General features: G+C 46.0%; 1 protein-coding gene across 4 annotated transcripts in view; it reads left to right on the top strand.

The window, feature by feature from the left end:
• LOC139226519 (serine/arginine repetitive matrix protein 3-like) overlaps positions 1 to 22594 on the top strand; it is a 1009807-nt gene that overhangs the window by 253797 nt on the left and 733416 nt on the right. For all 4 annotated transcript variants that reach the window (XR_011587274.1, XR_011587275.1, XM_070857353.1 and 1 more), the window contains one exon: positions 17156 to 17239. The gene's annotated coding sequence lies outside the window, so the exon portion shown is untranslated. The remainder of the gene's footprint in view (positions 1 to 17155; positions 17240 to 22594) is intronic.

The following is a 22594-nucleotide window of genomic DNA, read 5'->3' as shown; positions in this document are numbered from 1 at the left end:
AATTGATGGGATTTAAGGCCGATAAATTCCCAGGGCCTGATAGTCTGCATCCCAGAGTATTTAAGGAAGTGGCCCTAGAAATAGTGGATGCATTGGTGGTCATTTTCCAACATTCTGTACACTCTGGATCAGTTCCTATGGACTGGAGGGTAGCTAATGTAACCACACTTTTTAAAAAAGGAGGGAGAGAGAAAATGGGTAATTATAGACCGGTCAGCCTGACATCGATGGTGGAAGAAATGTTGGAATCAATTATTAAAGATGTAATAGCACCGAATTTGGAAAGCAGTGACAGGATTGGTCCAAGTCAGCATGGATTTATGAAAGGGAAATCTGCTTGACAAATCTTCTAGAATTTTTTGAGGATGTAACTAGTAGAGTGGACAAGGGGGAGCCAGTGGATGTGGTGTATTTAGACTTTCAAAAGGCTTTTGACAAGGTTCCACACAAGAGATTAGTGTGCAAAATTAAAGCACATGGTATTGGGGATAATATACTGACGTGGATAGAGAGCTGGTTGACAGACAGGAAGCAAAGAGTAGGAATAAACGGGTCCTTTTCAGAATGGCAGGCAGTGACAAGTGGGGTACTGCAAGATTCAGTGCTGGGACCCCAGCTATTTACAATATACATTAATGATTTAGACGAAGGAATTGAATGTAATATCTCCAAGTTTGCAGGTGACAGTAAGCTGGGTGGCAGTGTGAGCTGTGAGGAGGATGCTAAGAGGCTGCAGGGTGACTTGGACAGGTTAGGTGAGTGGGCAAATACAAGCAGATGCAGTATAATGCAGATAAATGTGAGGTGGAAAGGCAGATTATTATCTGAATGGTGACAGATTAGGAAAAGGGGAGGTGCAACGAGACCTGGGTGTCATGGTACATCAGTCATTGAAAGTTGGCATACAGGTACAGCAGGTGGTAAAGAAGGCAAATGGCATGTTGGCCTTCACAGCGAGAGGATTTGAGTATAGGAGCAGTGAGGTCTTACTGCAGTTGTATAGGGCCTTGGTGAGGCCACATCTTGAATATTGTGTACAGTTTTGGTCTCCTAATCTGAGGAAGGACATTCTTGCTATTGAGGAAGTACAGCGAAGGTTCACCAGACTGATTCACGGGATGGCAGGACTGACATATGAAGAAAGACTGGATCGACTAGGCTTATATTCACTGGAATTTAGAAGAATGAGAAGGGATCTCATAGAAACATATAAAATTCTGACCGGATTAGACAGGTTAAATGCAGGAAGAATGTTCCCGATATTGGGGAAGTCCAGAACCAAGGCTCACAATCTAAGGATAAGGAGTAAGCCATTTAGGACCGAGGTGAGGAGAAACTTCTTCACTCAGAGTTGTGAGCATTTGGAATTCTCTACCACAGAAGGTTGTTGATGCCAGTTCATTAGATATATTCAAAAGGGAATTAGATGTGGCCCTTACGGCTAAAGGGATCAAGGGGTATGGAGAGAAAGCAGGAATGGGGTACTGAAGTAGCATGATCAGCAATGGTCATATTGAATGGTGGTGAGGCTCGAAGGGCCGAATGGCCTACTCTGCACCTATTTTCTATGTAAGAACAGGAGGAGTCCTGGCCAATATTTATCCTTTTGATGAACATCACAAACAGATTATGTGATCATTATCACAGTGCTTTTTGTGCTGCCTTGCTGCACATAAATTGGCTGCCGCATTTCTAACAGGACTACACTTCAAAATACTTCATTGGTTGTGAAGTTATTTGGGGATATCCTAACAACGTGAAAAGCTCGACAGAAATTCAGCTCTTTCTTTACAGGGAAAGAGCAGGGAAATTACGTAGAATCACATTGAAATTGCAACATGGAATCATGCCATTTGGTCCAACCAGCCCATGTTCGTGTTTCCCCTCCAGATGAGCAGTAGTCCTCATGTCACACATCCGCTGTGTTCCCATATCACTTTATACCCATTTCCTTCAACCACGCATGCAACCTATTCTTACATCTTGACATGGTCTTTGCTTTAATCAGCTTTTTTTTTTAAAACCAACATTTTTTTTACAACTCTCTGTCCTAAATCTTTTACGTATAAACTTGTTTTTATATGGCTAGACTGGCATTATTGCCAATCCCTAGTTGCCTTTGAGTAGAAGCTGGTGGACCACCTTCTTGAACTGCTGCAGTCTGTGTAGTGAAGGTACTCCCAAAGGTAATGTTCTTGGATCTCGACCCAACAATAGTGAAGGAATGTCTTCTACCTGTGTCTTTTTTAACAAAAAGACACAGGTAGAAGACATCCCACTACCAAGGATAGTCGTCTTCTGTCTACCGTGTTCCATCCCTTCATTACTTTAAGCCCCTTTATCAAATAACCCTGTAATCTCTTGTAACAAAGAGAAGCCCAATTTTTCAAGTTTTTCGTCAAATTTGTTTTTCCTCGTACCAGGCAGCATCCTTGTGGATCTGTGCTGTACCTTCTATATTGCCTGAACATCTTTCCTATTGAATGGAACCCAAAACTCTGCACAGTACTCCATCTGTGGTCTTACTAAGGTTTTATATAGATTCACCATTTAATCTCCACCTTTATATTCTATAGGACTGAATTTTCGGTTCTGCTCATTTCAGGGCGGTAATGGTGGCGGGGCGGTAAAGTTTGCGCCCGGGAACCGTTTGCTCCTCAGTCAGCAAAATTGGGCAGCTGGGCCCTGAGTGTGGGCGGAGCACTATGGGAGGCACTGTCTTGGGGCACTCGGCCAGCTGAGCATGCAAAAATCCTGAGCAAAACAGCTGGCCCGCGAGCACTCTGAGGAGAAAGAAAACCTGAAACAAAAACCCCAAAACATTCCCAATGAATAACTTGCGCCACCACAACATAACTCGCAATACTTGAGGTGGACATTACTTACCTCACTGCAGCCTCTACAGCTCGGACCGCCCGCTTTCACAGGCAGTCCCAGCAGGGGACAATATGAAGTGTTACAGGCTGGGCGGCAGCCAAAAATCGAGCCGGTTTCGCAACCAGGGCCGTTGGACACCGGCTCACCTCTTCCAGGTGTTAATGCTCCGTGCCCCGTCGAAACCGGCACCGGATATCCCGGCGGGGTGCTGGAAGAGCTTACCGTAGCAATTGCTGTCCCTCTGGGGCGAAAACAAAAGCAGCAATGAGCCGAAAACCCAACCCTTTTCCATCAGCTTTTAATGGGCTTATCTACTTGCGATACTGAATTCACAATTCCCTCTGATGTTCAACATCACCTATCTGCCCCTCGTTCAAATTATAATTATAATTTTTTTAAATCCAAATGCATCGGCTCACACACAGTAATTTTTTTACCCTTTCCACACCGGATCAATATCCCCATTGCAGCTTACTTTGATCTTCAAAATTATTTACTGTGTCTCCTATTTTAGTATTATCTGCAAATTTGGACATCACTTCCTCTAGTCCTACATCCAAGTCGTTGAAATACACAGTGGATAGAAGTGGTCCCAGAACAGAACTCATTTCAATCCATCCTGACAAACTGCCTTTGACGCCTACTCTCTTGTTTCTTCAATTCTAACCAGTTTTTAATCCAAATGACTGCCCTTGCCCTAATTCCATACCCCTAAGTTCTCCGATAGTTTTCATGTGTGGCATCTTGCCAAAGGTTTTGTGAAAGTCCACTTACATCACATCTACTGCCTTTCCCCCAACCACCATATCTGTCACCACCTCACAGAACTACAGTAGGTTTGTTGAGCACAGTCTTCCTTTCTGATGGGCCAAATGGCCTCCTGCTGTGCAGAAAGAATGCTATTATTTTATGAGTGTATTCTTCAGACTTCCACATTCATCCGTGTGGTCAGTGCTTCGCTGCTGGGGTTGTTGGCCTGATCAAGAACACTGACGTTGTTGCGTCTATCCTCCCAGTGGATTTGCAGGATCTTGCGGAGGCAGCGCTGGTGCTACAACATCCCCAGCATCGAAGCATTGACCACACTCAACCAGCTCCGTTGGGCGGACCACATCGTCTGCATGCCCGACACGAGACTCCCAAAGCAAGCGCTCTACTCAGAACTCCTACACGGCAAGCGAGCCCCAGATGGGCAGAGGAAACACTTCAAGGACACCCACCCTCAAAGCCTCCTTGATAAAGTGCAACATCCCCACCAGTACCTGGGAGTCCCTGGCCCAAGTCCGCCCTAAGTGGAGGATGCGCATCCAGGTGGACGCTGAGCACCTTGAGTCTTGTCACCGAGAGATGCACAAACCAAACGTAGACAGCAGACGGAGTGTGCGGCAAACCAGTCCCTCCCATCCCTTCCATCAACCACTGTCTGTCCCACCTGTGACAGAGACTGTAATTCTCATATTGGACTGTACTCATTTTTAGAGTGGAAGCAAGTCTTCCTCGATTTCGAGGGACTGCCTATAATGATGACATTCATTCAGAAGATGTAGGGCTTATACTGACTGTTGTTGGAGTTCTCTTATGTGATCACAGGTGTAGGAACTATCCAATGTATTTATACTTAGAATTATAACAAAATACTGGAAGTAGAGACAAACGTGGACTTTGTCATAGTGACAACTCTGGCAAATCAACTACTCATTCTGAACCAATTATGAGCAACAGTCACCTGTGTGTTGTACCATAATTGAACTTTTTAGCTTAATTGGCACCCAGGATTTGGCTCAATACATCAGAGTCCAGATTGCACATCAGTGTCGCAAGTGAAAGATTATACCCTTTGCACGTTAAAAGAGAATTTACATTACAAGTGATATTTTTGCAATTATTAGAATTGACTTTCTGCCGATGTCCTTGCTAGTTTAGAAGCATAGAAGATAGGAGCAGTAGTAGGCCATTCGGCCCTTCGAGTCTGCACCACCATTCAATATGATCATGGCTGATCCTCTATCTCAATACCATTTTCCTGCTTTTTCCCCATATCCCTTGATGTCTTTTGTGTCTAGAAATCTAGCTATCTCCCTCCTAACTATATTCAGTGACTTGGCCTCCACAGCCTTCTGTGGTAGAGAATTCCACAGGTTCACCACTCTCTGAGTGAAAAAATTTCTCCTCATCGCGGTCCTAAATTTCCTACCCCGTATCCTGAGACTGTGACCCTTGATCTAGACTTCCCAGCCAGGGGAAACACCCTCCCCGCATCCAGCCTATCCAACCCAGTCAGAATTTTATACGTTGCAATGAGATCCCCTCTCATCTTTCTAAACTCTAGTGAATACAGGCCTAGTCGACCCAATCTCTCCTCATACGACAGTCCTGCCATCTCAGGAATCAGTCTGGGGAACCTTCGTTGCACTCCCTCTATGGCAAGTACATCCTTCCTTGGGTAAGGAGACCAAAACTGCACACCATGCTTCAGGTGTGGTCTCACCAAGGCCCTGTATAACTGTAGTAAGACATCCTCCTTCTTTTGTATGGTAGTAGCAAAGCAAATCAAACGTCAATATCCAAGTCAAATATCCAGGCCAAAGCTTCCGGTGTAACAGCATGGCTATCTTGTAGGCTGCCTGCAAATTCCCTCTGAGGGCAGTGCTCAGTGATGTACTCCAGGGTCTGATTAGGAGCTCCACAGTCACAGGGGATGCTTTAATCTTCCACCCATGGAAAAGGTGGCAGCATCTATCGGTTCTGAGGCGGTTGATGGTTGTCCATTGTTTGCGGGGAATGTTTGATCCTCCAGGTTGTATTGTGGGGTTCTCTATAAGGAAGCCATTCCATGTGCTTTGTTGATGTACCACATGTTGCTCAACCACTGGAATGCAAAATAAAAAGTACAAGGGACAAACATGCAATTTGTAAAAGTGACAGTATTTGTGCAAATCCAGTACAAGTGGCTGAACTATAACGGACCATATCTCATTTATATATCTTACCAGATATAAGATAACGTGCTAATTTTCTCCGAGGATCGATCTTGTTATTTACCACAGTTAGATGTTTCACAGGCTGGGTCACCCATCCCTGTGAATCTAGTTACTCTACTTATACGTGTGGCTTCCTCCTTAACTATAATTTCAAAAATCAATGGACAGGAAATTGGGGATTCGTTTAATGTAATCACACTGACTTCTTGGGAGTTTTTATTAATCTCGGCAAAACTGTTGGCTGTGATGCAGATTATGTAAATTTGAAGCTGCAGTAAAATGGTGACTTGTATTTATTTCAGCTATAAAATGCCGTTCTATGACTGTAAATTATCAGCTATTAATGCCAGCAGTTTACTACTGTGGCTCAGAGTGAATGTTTCGAGTAAGAATAGACAGTGTGGATTGATGTCTCTTTAATTATCACAGTAAAAGTTAATGATCGTCACTGAGCACTTCTCTCAATATTCAGGCTTTATTTGAGTTCCTAACTTGCACTGAAATCCGCCACAGTATTTTCCTTCCTCTTTTAAAAGGAAATACGTGTATTTATATAGCGCTATTCATGACTTCAGGACATCCCAAAGTGCTTTACAGCCAATGAAGTACTTTTGAAGTGCAGTCACTGTTGTAATGTAGGAAATGCGACAGCCAATTTGCGCCCAGCAACCTCCCATAAACAGCAATGTAAGAATGACCAAATAATTTGTTGTAGTGATGTCGATTGAGGGATAAATATTAGCCAGGACACTGGGGATAACTCCCCTGCTCTTCTTCAATATAGTGACATGTGACAGGGCAGATGAAGCCTCGGTTTAATGTCTCATATGAAAGACAGCACTTCCGACAGTGAAGCACTCCCTCAGGATTCGGAGGCGAGAGTGCTACCTACTGAGCCACGGCTGACACCGTCTGGTACATGTAGAAAAAAACCCTAAAAATGGGGCATAATGTAGGAACATAGGAACAGCCATTTAACCCCTCGAGCCTGTTCCACCATTCATGAGATCATGGCTGATCTGTGACCTAACTCCATATACCCACCTTTGGCCCATAACCCTTAATACCTTTGGCTAACAAAAATCTATCAATCTCAGATTTAAAATTAACAATTGATCTAGCATCAATTGCCATTTGCAGAAGTGAGTTCTAAACTTCTACCATCCTTTGTGTGTAGAAGTGTTTCCTGACTTCACTTCTGAAAGGTCTGGCTCTAATTTTTAACTCTGCCCCCCAGCCCCATACTCTCCAACCAGCGGAAATAGTTTCTCTCGATCTACCCTATCTGTTCCCCTTAATATCTTGAAAACTTCAATCAAATCACTCCTTAACTTTGTAAATTCCAAGGAATATAACCCTGATTTGTGTAATCTCTCCTCGTAATTTAACCCTTGGAGTCCGGGCATCATTCTGGTAAATTGCAGGTGTGGTCTAACCAGGGTTTTGTACAGCTGCAACATAACTTCTACCCCCATGTATTCTAGTCCTCTAGATATAAAGGCCACCATTCCATTAGCCTTTTTGATTATTTTCTGTACCTCTTCATGACATTTCACTCTATGTACCTGGACTCCAAGGGCTGAAATTGTCCCTTTTTTTATAAGGCCCGGTACCGCCTCGGCAGTAAGGGGCGGGAAGGCCTTTCTGACTGGGGGCAGGCAGATGGTGTGACCCATCCGGAATTGCTCCCAGATTGGGGGTGTCAGAAACGGGTTTCCGCTGCGCCCTGTGTTTCCACCCGGCGCTCAGACCTGTTGTCGGCCGCTCGCCGATCCCTTTTCCGCCCAGTGGGGGAAATTGCCCCGCGGGAGTGCAGCCGCCGCTGGTCGGTGCCCCCCACCTCTTGGCGCGGCGGTGGCTGGGCCATTTTGGTTTAATTGTCGGCCGACTCTGCTGTTGGCCTGACGATGGCGGCCGCTGGTTTGGCCGGGCGACCAACAAGCAGCCTGGCACCCCCTCTTGGGTGCTGGGCTGTTGACCTGGCCGAAGGCTTCTCTGATGGCCCAGTGCGTGCCAAGGAGGCCTCGCAGTGTCCCTCTCCTTTAAGTGAATGGGAGGGACGTTGCTATGCATCAGCGTGGCGCTAAATGACACCGCCCTCCATCCGCCGCACTCCCGACTCTCTCCCGCCCCTCTGCTGCCCCAAACACTGCCCCGTTTATTTTTGAACATAAAACGACCAAAGTTCCTTCCAATCCCCACCCCATCTGTACTGGAGGTAAATCATCATTTATTTCGAATTATCCGCCCCAAACGGGGCTGAGGGCAAGTCTCTTTGGACATCGACTGTTTTTAGCTTTTCACCATTTAGAGAGTACCCTATTCTGTCCTTTTTAGGTCCAAAGTGGATGGCCTCATATTTGTCTACATTGAAATTCATTCACCAAGGATTTGGCCATTCACTGAATCTTATCAATATCCTTCTGTCATGTTATGCTTTCATCTACACTGTCTACAATGCTGTCTATCTTTGTGTCATTGGAAAATGTGGATATGTTGCTTTCTATGCTGTCATCTAAGTTGTTAATAAATACGGTGAATAGTTGAAGCCCTAACACAGGTCCCTGTGGAACACCGCTAGTCACATACCTGCCAATTTGAGTACCTATCCATTATCCCTACTCTCTGTCTCCTGCCGCTCAGCAAATTTTCTAGCCAGGTCAATAATTTGCCTTCACTTCCATGGGTTTCCACCTTGGATAACGGTCTCTTATGAGGAATTTTATCAAATGCCTTCTGGAAGTCCACATAAATTATATCCATATACATTCCCGTCCACTACTTTAGTCACCTCCTCAAAAATTTCAATCAGATTTTTCAGGCATGACCTACCTTTCAAAAATCCATGCTGGCTCTCTCTATTCAGCTGAAAAAAGGTGTTCAGTCACCCTATCCCTAATTATAGTCTCTAGTAATTTCCCAACAACAGACATTAGGCTAATTGGTCTATAATTCCCTGGCTTCCCTCTCTCACCTTTCTTAAATAGCGGAGTGACATGTGCAATTTTCCAATCTGAAGGAACGGTTCCAGAATCGAGAGAACTTTGATAAATTATAGTTAGGGCATCTGCAATGTGCTCACCTACTTCCTATAAAGCCCTGGGATGGAAACGATCTGGCCCTGGGGGTTTGACACCCTTTAGTGCCGTTATTTTCTTCATTCCTGTTATTGTATTGACATTAATTTTATTGAGTCCCTGACCCTGAATCAATATTAATTTCTTTGGGATTTCCGGCTTGTTGTAAATACTATAAATACTGACGCAAAGTAATTATTCAACATGTCTGCCATTTCCTTATTATCCTACGTGTGTGGGAAGTGTATCCGCCTCCAGCTCCTGTCGGTCCGCGTTGCGGAGTTGGAGCTGAGGGTGGATTCACCCTGGAGCATCCACGATGCTGAGAATGACGTGAGTATCACGTGTAGCGAGTTGGTCGTACCGCAGGGAAAGGGTCCACAGCCAGATAGGGAATGGAAGACCAACAGGAAGAGCAGTGCAAGGAAGGTAGTGCAGGAGTCCCCTGTGGTCATCTCCCTGCAAAACAGATACACTGCTTTGGGTACTGTTGAGGGGGATGACTCATCAGGGGAGGGCAGCAGCAGCCAAGTTCATGTCACCGTGGCTGGCTCTGTTGCACAGGAGGGCAGGAAAAAGAGTGGGAGAGCGATAGTGATAGGGGATTCAATTGTAAGGGGAATAGATAGGCGTTTCTGCGGCCGCAACCGAGACTCCAGGATGGTATGTTGCCTCCCTGGTGCAAGGGTCAAGGATGTCTCGGAGCAGGTGCAGGACATTCTAAAAAGGGAGGGAGATCAGCCAGTTGTCGTGGTGCACATTGGTACCAACGACATAGGTTAAAAAAAGGGATGAGGTCCTACGAAACGAATTTAAGGAGCTAGGAGCTAAATTAAAAAGTAGGACCTCAAAAGTAGTAATCTCGGGATTGCTACCAGTGCCACGTGCTAGTCAGAGTAGGAATCGCAGGATAGCGCAGATGAATACGTGGCTTGAGCAGTGGTGCAGCAGGGAGGGATTCAAATTCCTGGGGCATTGGAACCGGTTCTGGGGGAGGTGGGACCAGTACAAACCGGACGGTCTGCACCTGGGCAGGACCGGAACCAATGTCCTAGGGGGAGTGTTTGCTAGTGCTGTTGGGGAGGATTTAAACGAATATGGCAGGGGGATGGGAACCAATGCAGGGAGACAGAGGGAAACAAAAAGGAGGCAAAAGCAAAAGACAGAAAGGAGATGAGGAAAAGTGGAGGGCAGAGAAACCCAAGGCAAAGAACAAAAAGGGCCATTGTACAGCAAAATTCTAAAAGGACAAAGGGTGTTAAAAAAACAAGCCTGAAGGCTTTGTGTCTTAATGCAAGGAGTATCCGCAATAAGGTGAATTAATTAACTGTGCAAATAGATGTTAACAAATATGATGTGATTGGGATTACGGAGACGTGGCTCCAGGATGATGAGGGCTGGGAACTCAACATTCAGGGGTATTCAACATTCAGGAAAGATAGAATAAAAGGAAAAGGAGGTGGGGTAGCATTGCTGGTTAAGGAGGAAATTAAGGCAATAGTTCGGATACATTAGCTTGGATGATGTGGAATCTATATGGGTCGAGCTGCAGAATACCAAAGGGCAAAAAACGTTAGTGGGAATTGTGTACAGACCTCCAAGCAGTAGTAGTGATGTTGGGGAGGGCATCAAACATGAAATTAGGGGTGCGTGCAATAAAGGTGCAGCAGTTATAATGGGTGACTTTAATATGCACATAGATTGGGTTAACCAAACTGGAAGCAATACGGTAGAGGAGGATTTCCTGGAGTGCATAAGGGATGGTTTTTTAGACCAATATGTCGAGGAACCAAATAGGGGGGAGGCCATCTTAGACTGGGTGTTGTGTAATGAGAGAGGATTAATTAGCAATCTCATTGTGTGAGGCCCCTTGGGGAAGAGTGACCATAATATGGTGGAATTCTGCATTAGGATGGAGAATGAAACAGTTAATTCAGAGACCATGGTCCAGAACTTAAAGAAGGGTAACTTTGAAGGTATAAGGAGTGAATTGGCTAGGATAGATTGGCGAATGATACTTAAGGGGTTGACTGTGGATGGGCAATGGCAGATATTTAGAGACCGCATGGATGAATTACAACAATTGTACATTCCTGTCTGGCGTAAAAATAAAAAAGGGAAGGTGGCTCAACCGTGGCTATCAAGGGAAATCAGGGATAGTATTAAAGCCAAGGAAGTGGCATACAAATTGGCCAGAAATAGCAGCGAACCCGGGGACTGGGAGAAATTTAGAACTCAGCAGAGGAGGACAAAGGGTTTGATTAGGGCAGGGAAAATGGAGTACGAGAAGAAGCTTGCAGGGAACATTAAGACGGATTGCAAAAGTTTCTATAGATATGTAAAGAGAAAAAGGTTAGTAAAGACAAATGTAGATCCCCTGCAGTCAGAATCAGGGGAAGTCATAACGGGGAACAAAGAAATGGTACTTTGGTTCGGTATTCACTGAGGTGGACACAAACAACCTTCCGGATATAAAAGGGGTCGGAGGGTCTAGTAAGGAGGAGGAACTGAGGGAAATAGTGGATGCATTGACAGTCATTTTGCAACATTCCATTGACTCTGGATCAGTTCCTATGGAGTGGAGGGTAGCCAATGTAACCCCACTTTTTAAAAAAGGAGGGAGCGAGATAACCGGGAATTATAGACCGGTCAGCCTGACATCGGTAGTGGGTAAAATGATGGAATCAATTATTAAGGATGTCATAGCAGCGCATTTGGAAAGAGGTGACATGATAGGTCCAAGTCAGCATGGATTTGTGAAAGGGAAATCATGCTTGACAAATCTTCTGGAATTTTTTGAGAATGTTTCCAGTAAAGTGGACAAGGGAGAACCAGTTGATGTGGTATATTTGGACTTTCAGAAGGCTTTCGACAAGGTCCCACACAAGAGATTAATGTGCAAAGTTAAAGCACATGGGATTGGGGGTAGTGTGCTGATATGGATTGAGAACTGGTTGTCAGACAGGAAGCAAAGAGTAGGAGTAAATGGGTACTTTTCAGAATGGCAGGCAGTGACTAGTGGGGTACCGCAAGGTTCTGTGCTGGGGCCCCAGCTGTTTACACTGTACATTAATGATTTAGATGAGGGGATTAAATGTAGTATCTCCAAATTTGCGAATGACACTAAGTTGGGTGGCAGTGTGAGCTGCGAGGAGGATGCTGTGAGGCTGCAGAGCGACTTGGATAGGTTAGGTGAGTGGGCAAATGCATGGCAGATGAAGTATAATGTGGATAAATGTGAGGTTATCCACTTTGGTGGTAAAAACAGAGAGACAGACTATTATCTGAATGGTGACAGATTAGGAAAAGGGGAGGTGCAAAGAGACCTGGGTGTCATGGTACATCAGTCATTGAAGGTTGGCATGCAGGTACAGCAGGCGGTTAAGAAAGCAAATGGCATGTTGGCCTTCATAGCGAGGGGATTTGAGTACAGGGGCAGGCAGGTGTTGCTACAGTTGTACAGGGCCTTGGTGAGGCCACACCTGGAGTATTGTGTACAGTTTTGGTCTCCTAACCTGAGGAAGGACATTCTTGCTATTGAGGGAGTGCAGCGAAGGTTCACCAGACTGATTCCCGGGATGGCGGGACTGACCTATCAAGAAAGACTGGATCAACTGGGCTTGTATTCACTGGAGTTCAGAAGAATGAGAGGGGACCTCATAGAAACGTTTAAAATTCTGACGGGTTTAGACAGGTTAGATGCAGGAAGAATGTTCCCAATGTTGGGGAAGTCCAGAACCAGGGGACACAGTCTAAGGATAAGGGGTAAGCCATTTAGGACCGAGATGAGGAGGAATTTCTTCACCCAGAGAGTGGTGAACCTGTGGAATTCTCTACCACAAAAAGTTGTTGAGACCAATTCACTAAATATATTCAAAAGGGAGTTTGATGAAGTCCTTACTACTCGGGGGATCAAGGGGTATGGTGAGAAAGCAGGAATCGGGTACTGAAGTTGCATGTTCAGACATGAACTCATTGAATGGCGGTGCAGGCTAGAAGGGCCAAATGGCCTACTCCTGCACCTATTTTCTATGTTTCTATGTTTGACAATATCACCACTTTCAGATTTTAAGGGGCCAGCATTGGTCTGGACCATCCTCTTTTTCCTAATCTATTAGTAAAAACATTTTATGTTGCAACTGTTGCAAATTTCTTTTCGTACTCCCTGTTTGTAGCTCTTGCTACAGATGCAGCGTCGAGAATCTGGAGTTCCGGAATGATCTGGACTCTGGGACTATCGGTGGTAGGGTCGTCCGGAATCCATAAAATGTTCCGGAATCCGGACTCACTGACGCTGCTGACCTCGTGCCTTGCCTTGCTGCAGCTCGTCTCACCACCGCTGCCCTTACCTCGGGGCCTCTTCGCTGGCCCGCCCGACGACCTCCTTGCCGGGGCCGGCCGGCCGGCCCGAACACCTCGGCAGGGCCCTGCCCGACGACCTCGGCGTGGCCAGATGACCCGAACAGCTCCTTGGCGGGAATCCCCCCTCCCCTTTCTGATGTTCTGAAATCCGGAAATACCTGAACCTGGGCTCGGATGTTTCCGGATTCGTGATGTCAGAAAGCAAATCGAAAGTCCGGAAAAGTCCAGAATCCGGAACGGCCACGTTTAGGTGCTGTATCTGTTTTGTGACCATTTGCTGTTATTTGTATCTTTCCCATTCGCCAGAATCTGTGCTATTTATTGCATTTTTGTATGCTTTATCTTTTAGTTTTATGCTGTCCCTTACTTCTTTAGTCGTCCATGGCTGTTTTTTTTTTAGCAAGTAGAGCTCATACCCCTCAGGGGTATAAACTGGTTCTGTATCACATTAAATTACTTTTTGGACACCTCCCACTGATCTTCTGTCGTTTTCCCCATTAACCGATTTGCCCAGTGTACTGTGGACTATCTCTGTCTCCTCTCGTTGCAGTTGGCCTTACTCAAACCTAGAATATTAGTGGCTGTTTCGTGCTTCTCCCTTTCAAGCACAAGGTTGAACTCGATCATGTTGTGATCACTATTAGCTAAATGTTTACTCACCATTAGGCTGTTAACCAAATCTGGTTCATTACTCCTTGTTGGTTCTGGGACATATTGTTCAGAAAACTATCTTGGACACACTCAAAATTCGCTTCTGACATGTGCTAGTCGACTTATTCCAATCTATATGAAAAATTAAAATTCCCCATTAAAACCACTCTGCCTTACTACATGCTTGTCTGATCTCTGCATTTATACAATCTGGCACTTCACAGCTGCTACCACTAAAGTCTCAAATCCTTACATGTTTCTTAATTCTACCCATAAAATCTCCACTGCCTGCTTAGCTCTCGTTATATCCTCGCTTATTGTTGAAGTGATTTAATCCTTAATTCAGGTGGAGCCCGTCCTAATGGTACAGTTTCTTCTTGTCTCAATACTGGTGCCAGTGCCCCATGAAATGGTACCCCTCTTTCTCACACCACGTGTTCACCTCCCTAATTTGCTTATCCCTATGCCCATTTACAAGTGGCTCAGGTAATAATCCAGAGATTATAACCTTTGAGGTCCTGTTCTTTAATTTAGCTCCTCGTTCCTGGTACTTCCCAAGCAGGACCTCTTGCCTACTCTTCCCTATGTCGTTGGTCCCAACATGGACCATAACGACTGCATCCTCCCCCTCCCTCTCTAATATCCTTTCAAGCCGGTTCGAGATGTCCCTCATCCTGGCACCAGGTGGGCAACATATCATGTGGGACTCTCGATCTTGCTTGCAAAGGATGCTCTCTGTCCCTCTAATTCTAGAATCACCTACAACTACCACAATACACTTCCCCTCCTCGTCCTCTTCCCCAACTTCGTCAAAGATTATATGGTATAATTGGTCATTTTAATTTTTTTTAAAGGTTCAAATCAGTGTATGTTAATTCTTTGCAACGTAAATTCTATGCAGGTATGGATAAAATGACACATGCTTGCAATCTGAAACAATAGTGCAGGAAATGCTCAGCAGGCTGATCTGTATCGGAAAGAACAAGATAGGTAAACATTTGAGTGTGAGCTCTCATTAATTTTGATGAAGTGTCACAATTGAAATGCAAACCGATCTGTTTCTCTTTCAAATGTTGATCAACCTGCTGCGTTTTACCATAATTTTCCGTTTTCATCCCCATTTTGTGAAGGTAACTGCTTTTGTTTACGTAGCATGAAAAGACTGGATCCAATTGAGCCTGTGAATGTGTTTAGTTAATTTCTTGAGAATAGCACGTTGTGCACCTTGGTGAACTGTTAGAATCCTAGAATCTTACCGTACAGAAGGAGGCATTACGGCCCATGGTATCTGTGAAAGAACTATCCAATTAGTCCCACTGCCCTGCTATCTTTCCATAGCTACGCAGTTCTTGCCCCTTCAGGTATATATATATATACAACTCGTTGCGTAAAAAAAACTCTCGTCACCCCTCTGGTTCTTTTGCCAGTTACCTTAAATCTGTGTTATCTGGTTTCGGACTCTCCTGTCAGTGGAAACAATTTCTCCCGATCTTCTCGATCAAAACCTCTCATACTTTTGAACACTCTATTAAATCTCCGCTTAACCTTCTCTGTCCTAAGGAGAACAATCCCAGCATCTCTCTTCGCTCCACATAACTGAAGACACTCCTCCCAGGTATCATTCTCATAAATCACCTCTGCTCCCTCTCCAAGGTGAAAATCTAAAGATAGGGAAATCATAATCATTGTGGTTTTTATTTTGAAGCTGCTCTGCTATCAAAGAGAAAGAAATACTGCCAGTGACGCTTGACGATGGAGTGAGATGGATGGATGGGTGGGATAGCTTTTTTTATTCCTATTTTTATACCAAGAAGATACGTGATATAGTAGCACTGAGGTTGAATTTGTAATGGATGTGAATATCAGGATACAAAACTGATGTAATGGTCCCTATACAGATTGTAAACATGGAAAGCTGTTTGCCAAGAGTCTCAGCCCCTTTGTCTTTTTCCATATGAAGGTAGATTCTGGAACACATACAGATCCCAGTTTAAAAGCACTGTGACTTTTCCATGTATCTTGTTGGCCTCCACTGGTTCTGAGATCTAAATTTTAACTTGAATAACTTTTGAAAGAAATCTAATGAAATAAGCCCCGCCCTGAATCTGGTCGATGAGCGGGTGCTTACATTTCTCACCTTCCCTCATGAATGTAGGAACAACGGATTACTCTTTCCCCCAGCGCAATGTCTCTGGTAAGGGCTGCAAACCCTTGGCCATAAAATTAATAGTGTATCCAAGGAGCTGGCTTCAGAAGAGCCTAGCGATGGCTCTCAACCCCGATTGGGGTATCTGGGCTATGTCAACATGTTTGGAGGGAACCTTTCTAGCAGGAGTTGTTTCATCTCCTCTGCCTCTTCTTGTGAGGAAGTACCTGGGGAGATAAATCAAAAGTATGTGGAGCACAGCAAATAATAAATACAAAGGCAGATGATTCACTTGCAAGTGCAACAGTTCATCATTCTTCAAGTAAAGGTATATTCAACAGCCTGGAAGTGCTGTTCTCCCTGTGAGTTGTTCCATGAGGCTCCAGCCTTTTTGTGTTTCCTAAACATGATAAGTTTTTCCACACATGTTTATTGTACCCTCTGCTTATTTAGGACACCAAAATATGTGGGAATGGTTTCTTTTGTTCTGCAGTTTAACATTTTTCTAATCATCCTTTTCTAAAAGTTTTTCTTTACTCCGTATGTTCTCTTGACAACAGTAAATGCACTTTTCATTTCCCAGTAATTTTAAGAAAGTGGAGAAAGTCCCTCACACATGCAAACTCTCAGTCAGCCATTTTGGGAGCAGTGTGCCAACATTTTCAGCTGATAATCAATGCAGTCAAAACCCTCGCTCCCACACATGCTCCTGAGTCCGGTGGATAATGGACTGGAACAGGTCCCTCTCTCTTTGCACAAATAGTCGAGATTGTGATGTCTGTACACTGTAGGCGTGAACTCTCCTGAGAGCGGTAATGACTGGAAGAAAATGTACCGCTATTTTCTCCATTTTAAAAAGGTTCTAATGTTGTGCCCCAAAGAATGAACACTTGATACCAGAAAAGGTCTATTGTGATTGTAAATTATATCTTCGAAAAAGATACTGTCATAGGCAGCTTTCCTTTGATCAACATCTTTTCTGAGTCTAAAAAGATTTATAAATTCGCATTTCACAATTCTTTTATATATTTCTAAAGTGTATTTTATTTTTGAAATCCTAGCTCTATTACCAGCCAATGGAGTTCAGATCATCGCCTTCAACCATCCAGACATCATTTGTTGCAACAAAAATTGTTACTTACAAGGTAGGAAATTCCTATTCTGGTTAAAATGTGTTAAATACAGGTGCAATGTCCCGAATCCAGAACTCCGAAAACAGGAATTATCCGTAAACCGGACATTTTGCGCATTGCTGATGGAGTTGTCCGGAATTATTGTCCGAAAACCAGACATTTTTGAGGCAGCCAACAGGGGGTTGTTCAGTTTGGTAGGAGGAATAAGGAGGCTACTTGCCAGTAAAAAGCGTTGCGCCGGTGGGGGGGGGGGGTCGCGGTCGCGGTCGCGGTGGGCGCAAAGAGCAGCAAGACCCGAAATCCGGCACGGACTCAGCCAAGGATTCCGGATTTCAGACAAGAACATAAATAGTCTGAAATCTGGAATCCTCGACCAAATCCGTGCCGGATTTCGCGTTTTGCCGCATTTCGGAGTTTACTGCTCGGATTCGGTCGAGCATTCCAGATTTCAGATTATTTATTTTCTTGTCTGAAATCCGGAAAAACCCCAAACCGGCACGGACTCGGTCCCAAGGATTCCGGATTTCAGACGTTGTACCTGTATTGTTAAATCAAAGTTTCAGTAACACCAGAAACAAAATTACATTGGTTAGGTATCTTACACCAACATGTTTACTGTTGTGCATCTGTAAAGCATGCACTCCCATGTTCCGCCACCAGGGAGCTCATCTCCTGAAGTCCGGCCCCTAAGGCTTGTTCCTCACTCGAGAGTGTCTTATTGAAGACTGAGGTCACTGTTACTTTAACAGCCCTGTGTACAGCCTCATCTGTGTTCGGAACACAAGAACAGGCGACGAGAATACGAATCCAATGCAAAGATGCAGCAAACTGTGGGCATCCTGGAGAAGTTCTCGGAGGGTAAGGACTGGGAAGCCTATGTCGAATGGCTAGACCAATACTTTGTAGCCCACGAGCTGGACAGAGAAGGAAGCGCTGCAAAAAGGAGAGCGGTCCTCCTCACAGTCTGCGGGGCACCGACCTACAACCTCATGAAGAATCTTTTGGCTCCAGTGAAACCCACAGATAAGTCGTATGAGGAGCTGTGTACCCTGGTTCGGGAGCATCTTAACCCGAGGCAGAGTCTGCTGATGGCGAGGTATCGCCTCTGCACGCGCCAGGTCAGGAAGTAGTGAGCTACGTCGCCGAGCTAAGGCGACTTGCAGGACAATGTGAGTTTGATGGCTACCTGGAGCAAATGCTCACAGACTTTTTTGTACTGGGCATTGGCCACGAGACCATCCTACAAAAGCTTTTGACTGTAGAGACACCGACACTCAGTAAGGCCATTGCGATAGCACAGGAGTTTATGTCCACCAGTGATAACACCAAACAAATCTCTCAGCACACAAGTGCGAGCAATGTTCATAAATTAACTGGAACTGTGTTTGCGAGCAGAAATGTACAGGACAGAACCCATGAGTCTGCAACTGCCAGCAGGCCTCAGGTGACCCAAATGACTCAGAGTCCCCAACAAAGGATGAATGCAAGACAATTCACACTTTGTTGGCGTTGTGGAGGCTTCCATTCAGCCTATTCATGCCGCTTCAAAGGGTATGTTTGCAAGAGCTGTGGAACAATGGGGCACCTCCAACGAGCTTGCAAATGAGCTGCAAGCCCTGCAAAATCTGCTAATCACCACATGGCAGAGGAAGATCGGTCCATGGTGGATCAAAGCAATTTTGAGCCATGGAACTGGACACCGGCGCTAGCCAATCATCATGAGTAAAAAGATGTTTGAGAGACTGTGGTGCAACAAGGCATTCAGACCAGCCCTGAGCCCCATCCACACGAAACTGAGAATATACACCAAAGAGCTTATCACTGTCCTGGACAGCGCCATGGTCAAGGTCACCTACGAGGGCACGGTACACGAACTGCTACTCTGGATTGTCCCGGGCAATGGCCGCACACTGCTTGGAAGGAGCTGGCTGGGCAAAATCCGCTGGAACTGGGATGACATCCGAGTGCTATCACATGTCAATGAGGCCACATGTACCCAGGTTCTTAACAAATTTCCTTCCCTTTTTGAGCCAGGCATTGGAAACTTTTTCGGGGCGAAGGTGCGGATCCACTTGGTCCCAGAGGCATGACCCATTCACCACAAGGCGCAAGCGGTACCTCACATGATGAGGAAGAGAGTGGAGATTGAGCTGGACAGGCTGCAACGCGAGGGCATCATCTCCCCAGTGGAATTCAGGGAGTGGGCTAGCCCGATTGTTCCAGTACTCGAAAGTGATGGCACGGTCAGGATTTGCGGCGATCATAAAGTAACTATTAATCGTTTCTCTCTACAGGACCAATACCCGCTACCTGAGGCAGACGACCTATTTGCGACGCTGGCAGGGGGCAAGACAGTCACCAAGCTCGACCTGACTTCGGCCTACATGACGCAGGAGCTGGAGGAGTCTTCGAAGGGCCTCAACTGCATCAACGCGCACAAGGGACTGTTCATCTATAACACGGCCCGTTTGCAATTTGGTCGGCTGCAGCGATCTTCCAGAGAAACATGGAGAGCCTACTCAAGTTGGTACCACACACGGTGGTCTTTTAGGATGACATATTGGTCGGGACACCGCCGAGCACCTACAAAACCTGGAGGAGGTCCTCCAGCGACTGGATCGCGTAGGGCTGCGGCTGAAGAGGTCGAAATGCGTCTTCATGGCAACAGAAGTGGAGTTTTTGGGGAGAAAGATCACGGCGGACGGCATTCAGCCCACAGACGCCAAGACAGAGGCTATCAGGACTGCGCCCAGGCCACATAACGTCACGGAGCTGCGGTCGTTCCTGGGACTCCTCAACTATTTTGCTAACTTCTTACCGGGGTTAGCACCCTCTTAGAGCCCCTACATGTGTTAATGCGCAAAGGTGAGAACTGGATACTGGGGAAAAAAAACAAGTAATTGCTTTTGAGATAGCCAGAAACAAGCTGCTTGAATTGTGTAACCCGTGTAAAAGACTTGTGCTAGCACGTGACACGTCGTCGTATGGAGTTGGGTGTGTATTACAACAAGCTAACGTTGCGGGGAAGTTGCAACCTGTCGCCTATGCTTCCAGGAGCTTGTCTAAGGCCAAGAGAGCCTGCAGCATGATTGAGAAAGAGGCATTAGCGTGTGTGTTTGGGGTAAAGAAAATGCATCAGTACCTGTTTGGTCTCAAATTTGAGCTGCAAACCGATCACATGCCCCTCACATCCCTGTTCGCTGAAAACAAGGGGATAAATACTAATGCCTCAGCCCGCATACAAAGGTGGGCACTCACGCTATCAGCGTATAACTATACCATCCGCCACAGGCCAGGCACTGAGAACTGTGCGGATGCTCTCAGTCGGCTACCATTGCCCACCACGGGGGTGGAAATGGCGCAGCCTGCAAACTTGTTGATGGTGGCGCAGCCCGCAGACTTGTTGATGGTCATGGAAGCATTTGAAAATGATAAATCACCAGTCACTGCTCGCCAGATTAGGACTTGGACCAGCCAAGATCCTCTGCTGTCCCTAGTAAAAAAAAACTGTGTACTGCATGGGAGCTGGGCAAGCATCCCCGTTGAAATGCAAGAGCTAATCAAGCCGTTCCAGCGGCGAAAGGACAAGCTGTCCATTCAGGCAAGACTGCCTGTTGTGGGGTAACCGCGTAGTGCTACCAAAAAAGGGCAGGGAGACATTCATCTCGGATCTCCACAGCGCACACCCGGGTATAGTAATGATGAAAGCGATAGCCAGATCCCACATGTGGTGGTCCGGTATCGACTCTGACTCAGAGTCCTGTGTACGGCAATGCAGCGTATGTGCTCAGTTGAGCAACGCGCCCAGAGAGGCACCACTAAGTTTGTGGTCCTGGCCCTCCAGACCATGGTCGAGGATCCATGTCAACTATGCGGGCCCGTTTCTCGGTAAAATGTTCCTGGTGGTGGTGGATGCGTTTTGAAAATGGATTGAATGTGAAATATTGTCGGGAAGCACCGCCACTGCCACCATTGAAAGCCTGAGGGCCATGTTTGCCACCCACGGCCTGCCTGACATACTGGTCAGTGACAACGGGCCATGTTTCACCAGTGCCGAATTTAAAGAATTCATAACCCGCAATGGGATCAAACATGTCACCTCGGCACTGTTTAAACCAGCCTCTAATGGGCAGGCAGAGCGGGCAGTACAAACCATCAAACAGAGCCTTAAACGAGTCACAGAAGGCTCACTCCAAACCCGCCTGTCTCGAGTACTGCTCCGCTACCGCACGAGACCCCACTCGCTCACAGGGGTGCCCCCGGCTGAGCTACTGATGAAAAGGACATTTAAAACCAGACTCTCGCTGGTTCACCCCAACCTGCATGATCAGGTAGAGAGCAGGCGGCAGCAACAAAATGTAAACGATGGTCGCGCCACTGTGTCACGGGAAATTGATATGAATGACTCTGTGTATGTGCTAAACTCTGGACATGGTCCCAAGTGGATCGCGGACACGGTGATCGCTAAAGAAAGGAGTAGGGTGTTTGTAGTCAACCTAGACAATGGACAAATTTGCAGAAAGCACCTGGACCAAACGAGGCTGTGGTTCACAGACTGCCCTGAACAACCCACAGCAGACACCACCTTTTTCGAGCCCACAACACACATCCAAAGGATCAACGACACCATGCCAGACCAGGAAATCGAACCTATCACGCCCAACAGCCTAGCAAGGCTAGGCTCGCCCAGCAAGGCCAGGCTCACCGAGCAGCCCTGCAGGTCCAACAACACGCCAATCCAGTGAGGGCACAGCCAACACACCAGAACAGACATTTGTACCGAGGCCATTCACCAGGGAAAGAAAGGCTCCCGACCACCTCACCTTGTAAATAGTTTTCACTTTGAATTTGGTGGGGGAGTGATGTTATGTATCTGTAAAGCATGCACTCCCATGTTCCGCCACCAGGGAGCTCATCCCCTGAAGTCCCAAGGGATACCAGCATCCCTTGGGAACACTGTATATAAGCTGGCCCCTAAGGCCTGTTCCTCACTCTGGAGTGTCTTATTAAAGACTGAGGTCAGTCACTGTTACTTTAACCTCCCTGTGTGCAGCCTCATCAGTGTTCGGAACACAATATTTACCATAGTGATTTATCCCACAGTGTGTGGCTATCAGGCCCTGATGCTAACCAGGAGCTAAATCATCTTCAGATTTAAAAAAAATCTTGTCAGAACCCAGCAACAGGATAGAGTCTGTTGATCAGTGATTCAGTAAAGGATTGGCTTAATCCCGAAATTGGATTTTTCACGGAGCTGTTTTGTTGTTGTTCACTTGGCTTTATTGGCCACCGTTGGGCAGCAGTAAAGTGATGCAGGCACCTTTAAAATATCACACTCCTTTTAGGTTGAATGACGGGGCCCAGAAG

The sequence above is a fragment of the Pristiophorus japonicus genome, chromosome 16, assembly GCF_044704955.1.
Source record: "Pristiophorus japonicus isolate sPriJap1 chromosome 16, sPriJap1.hap1, whole genome shotgun sequence".
Classification (NCBI taxonomy): domain Eukaryota; kingdom Metazoa; phylum Chordata; class Chondrichthyes; family Pristiophoridae; genus Pristiophorus; species Pristiophorus japonicus.
This window is presented reverse-complemented; position numbering and strand designations above follow the sequence as displayed.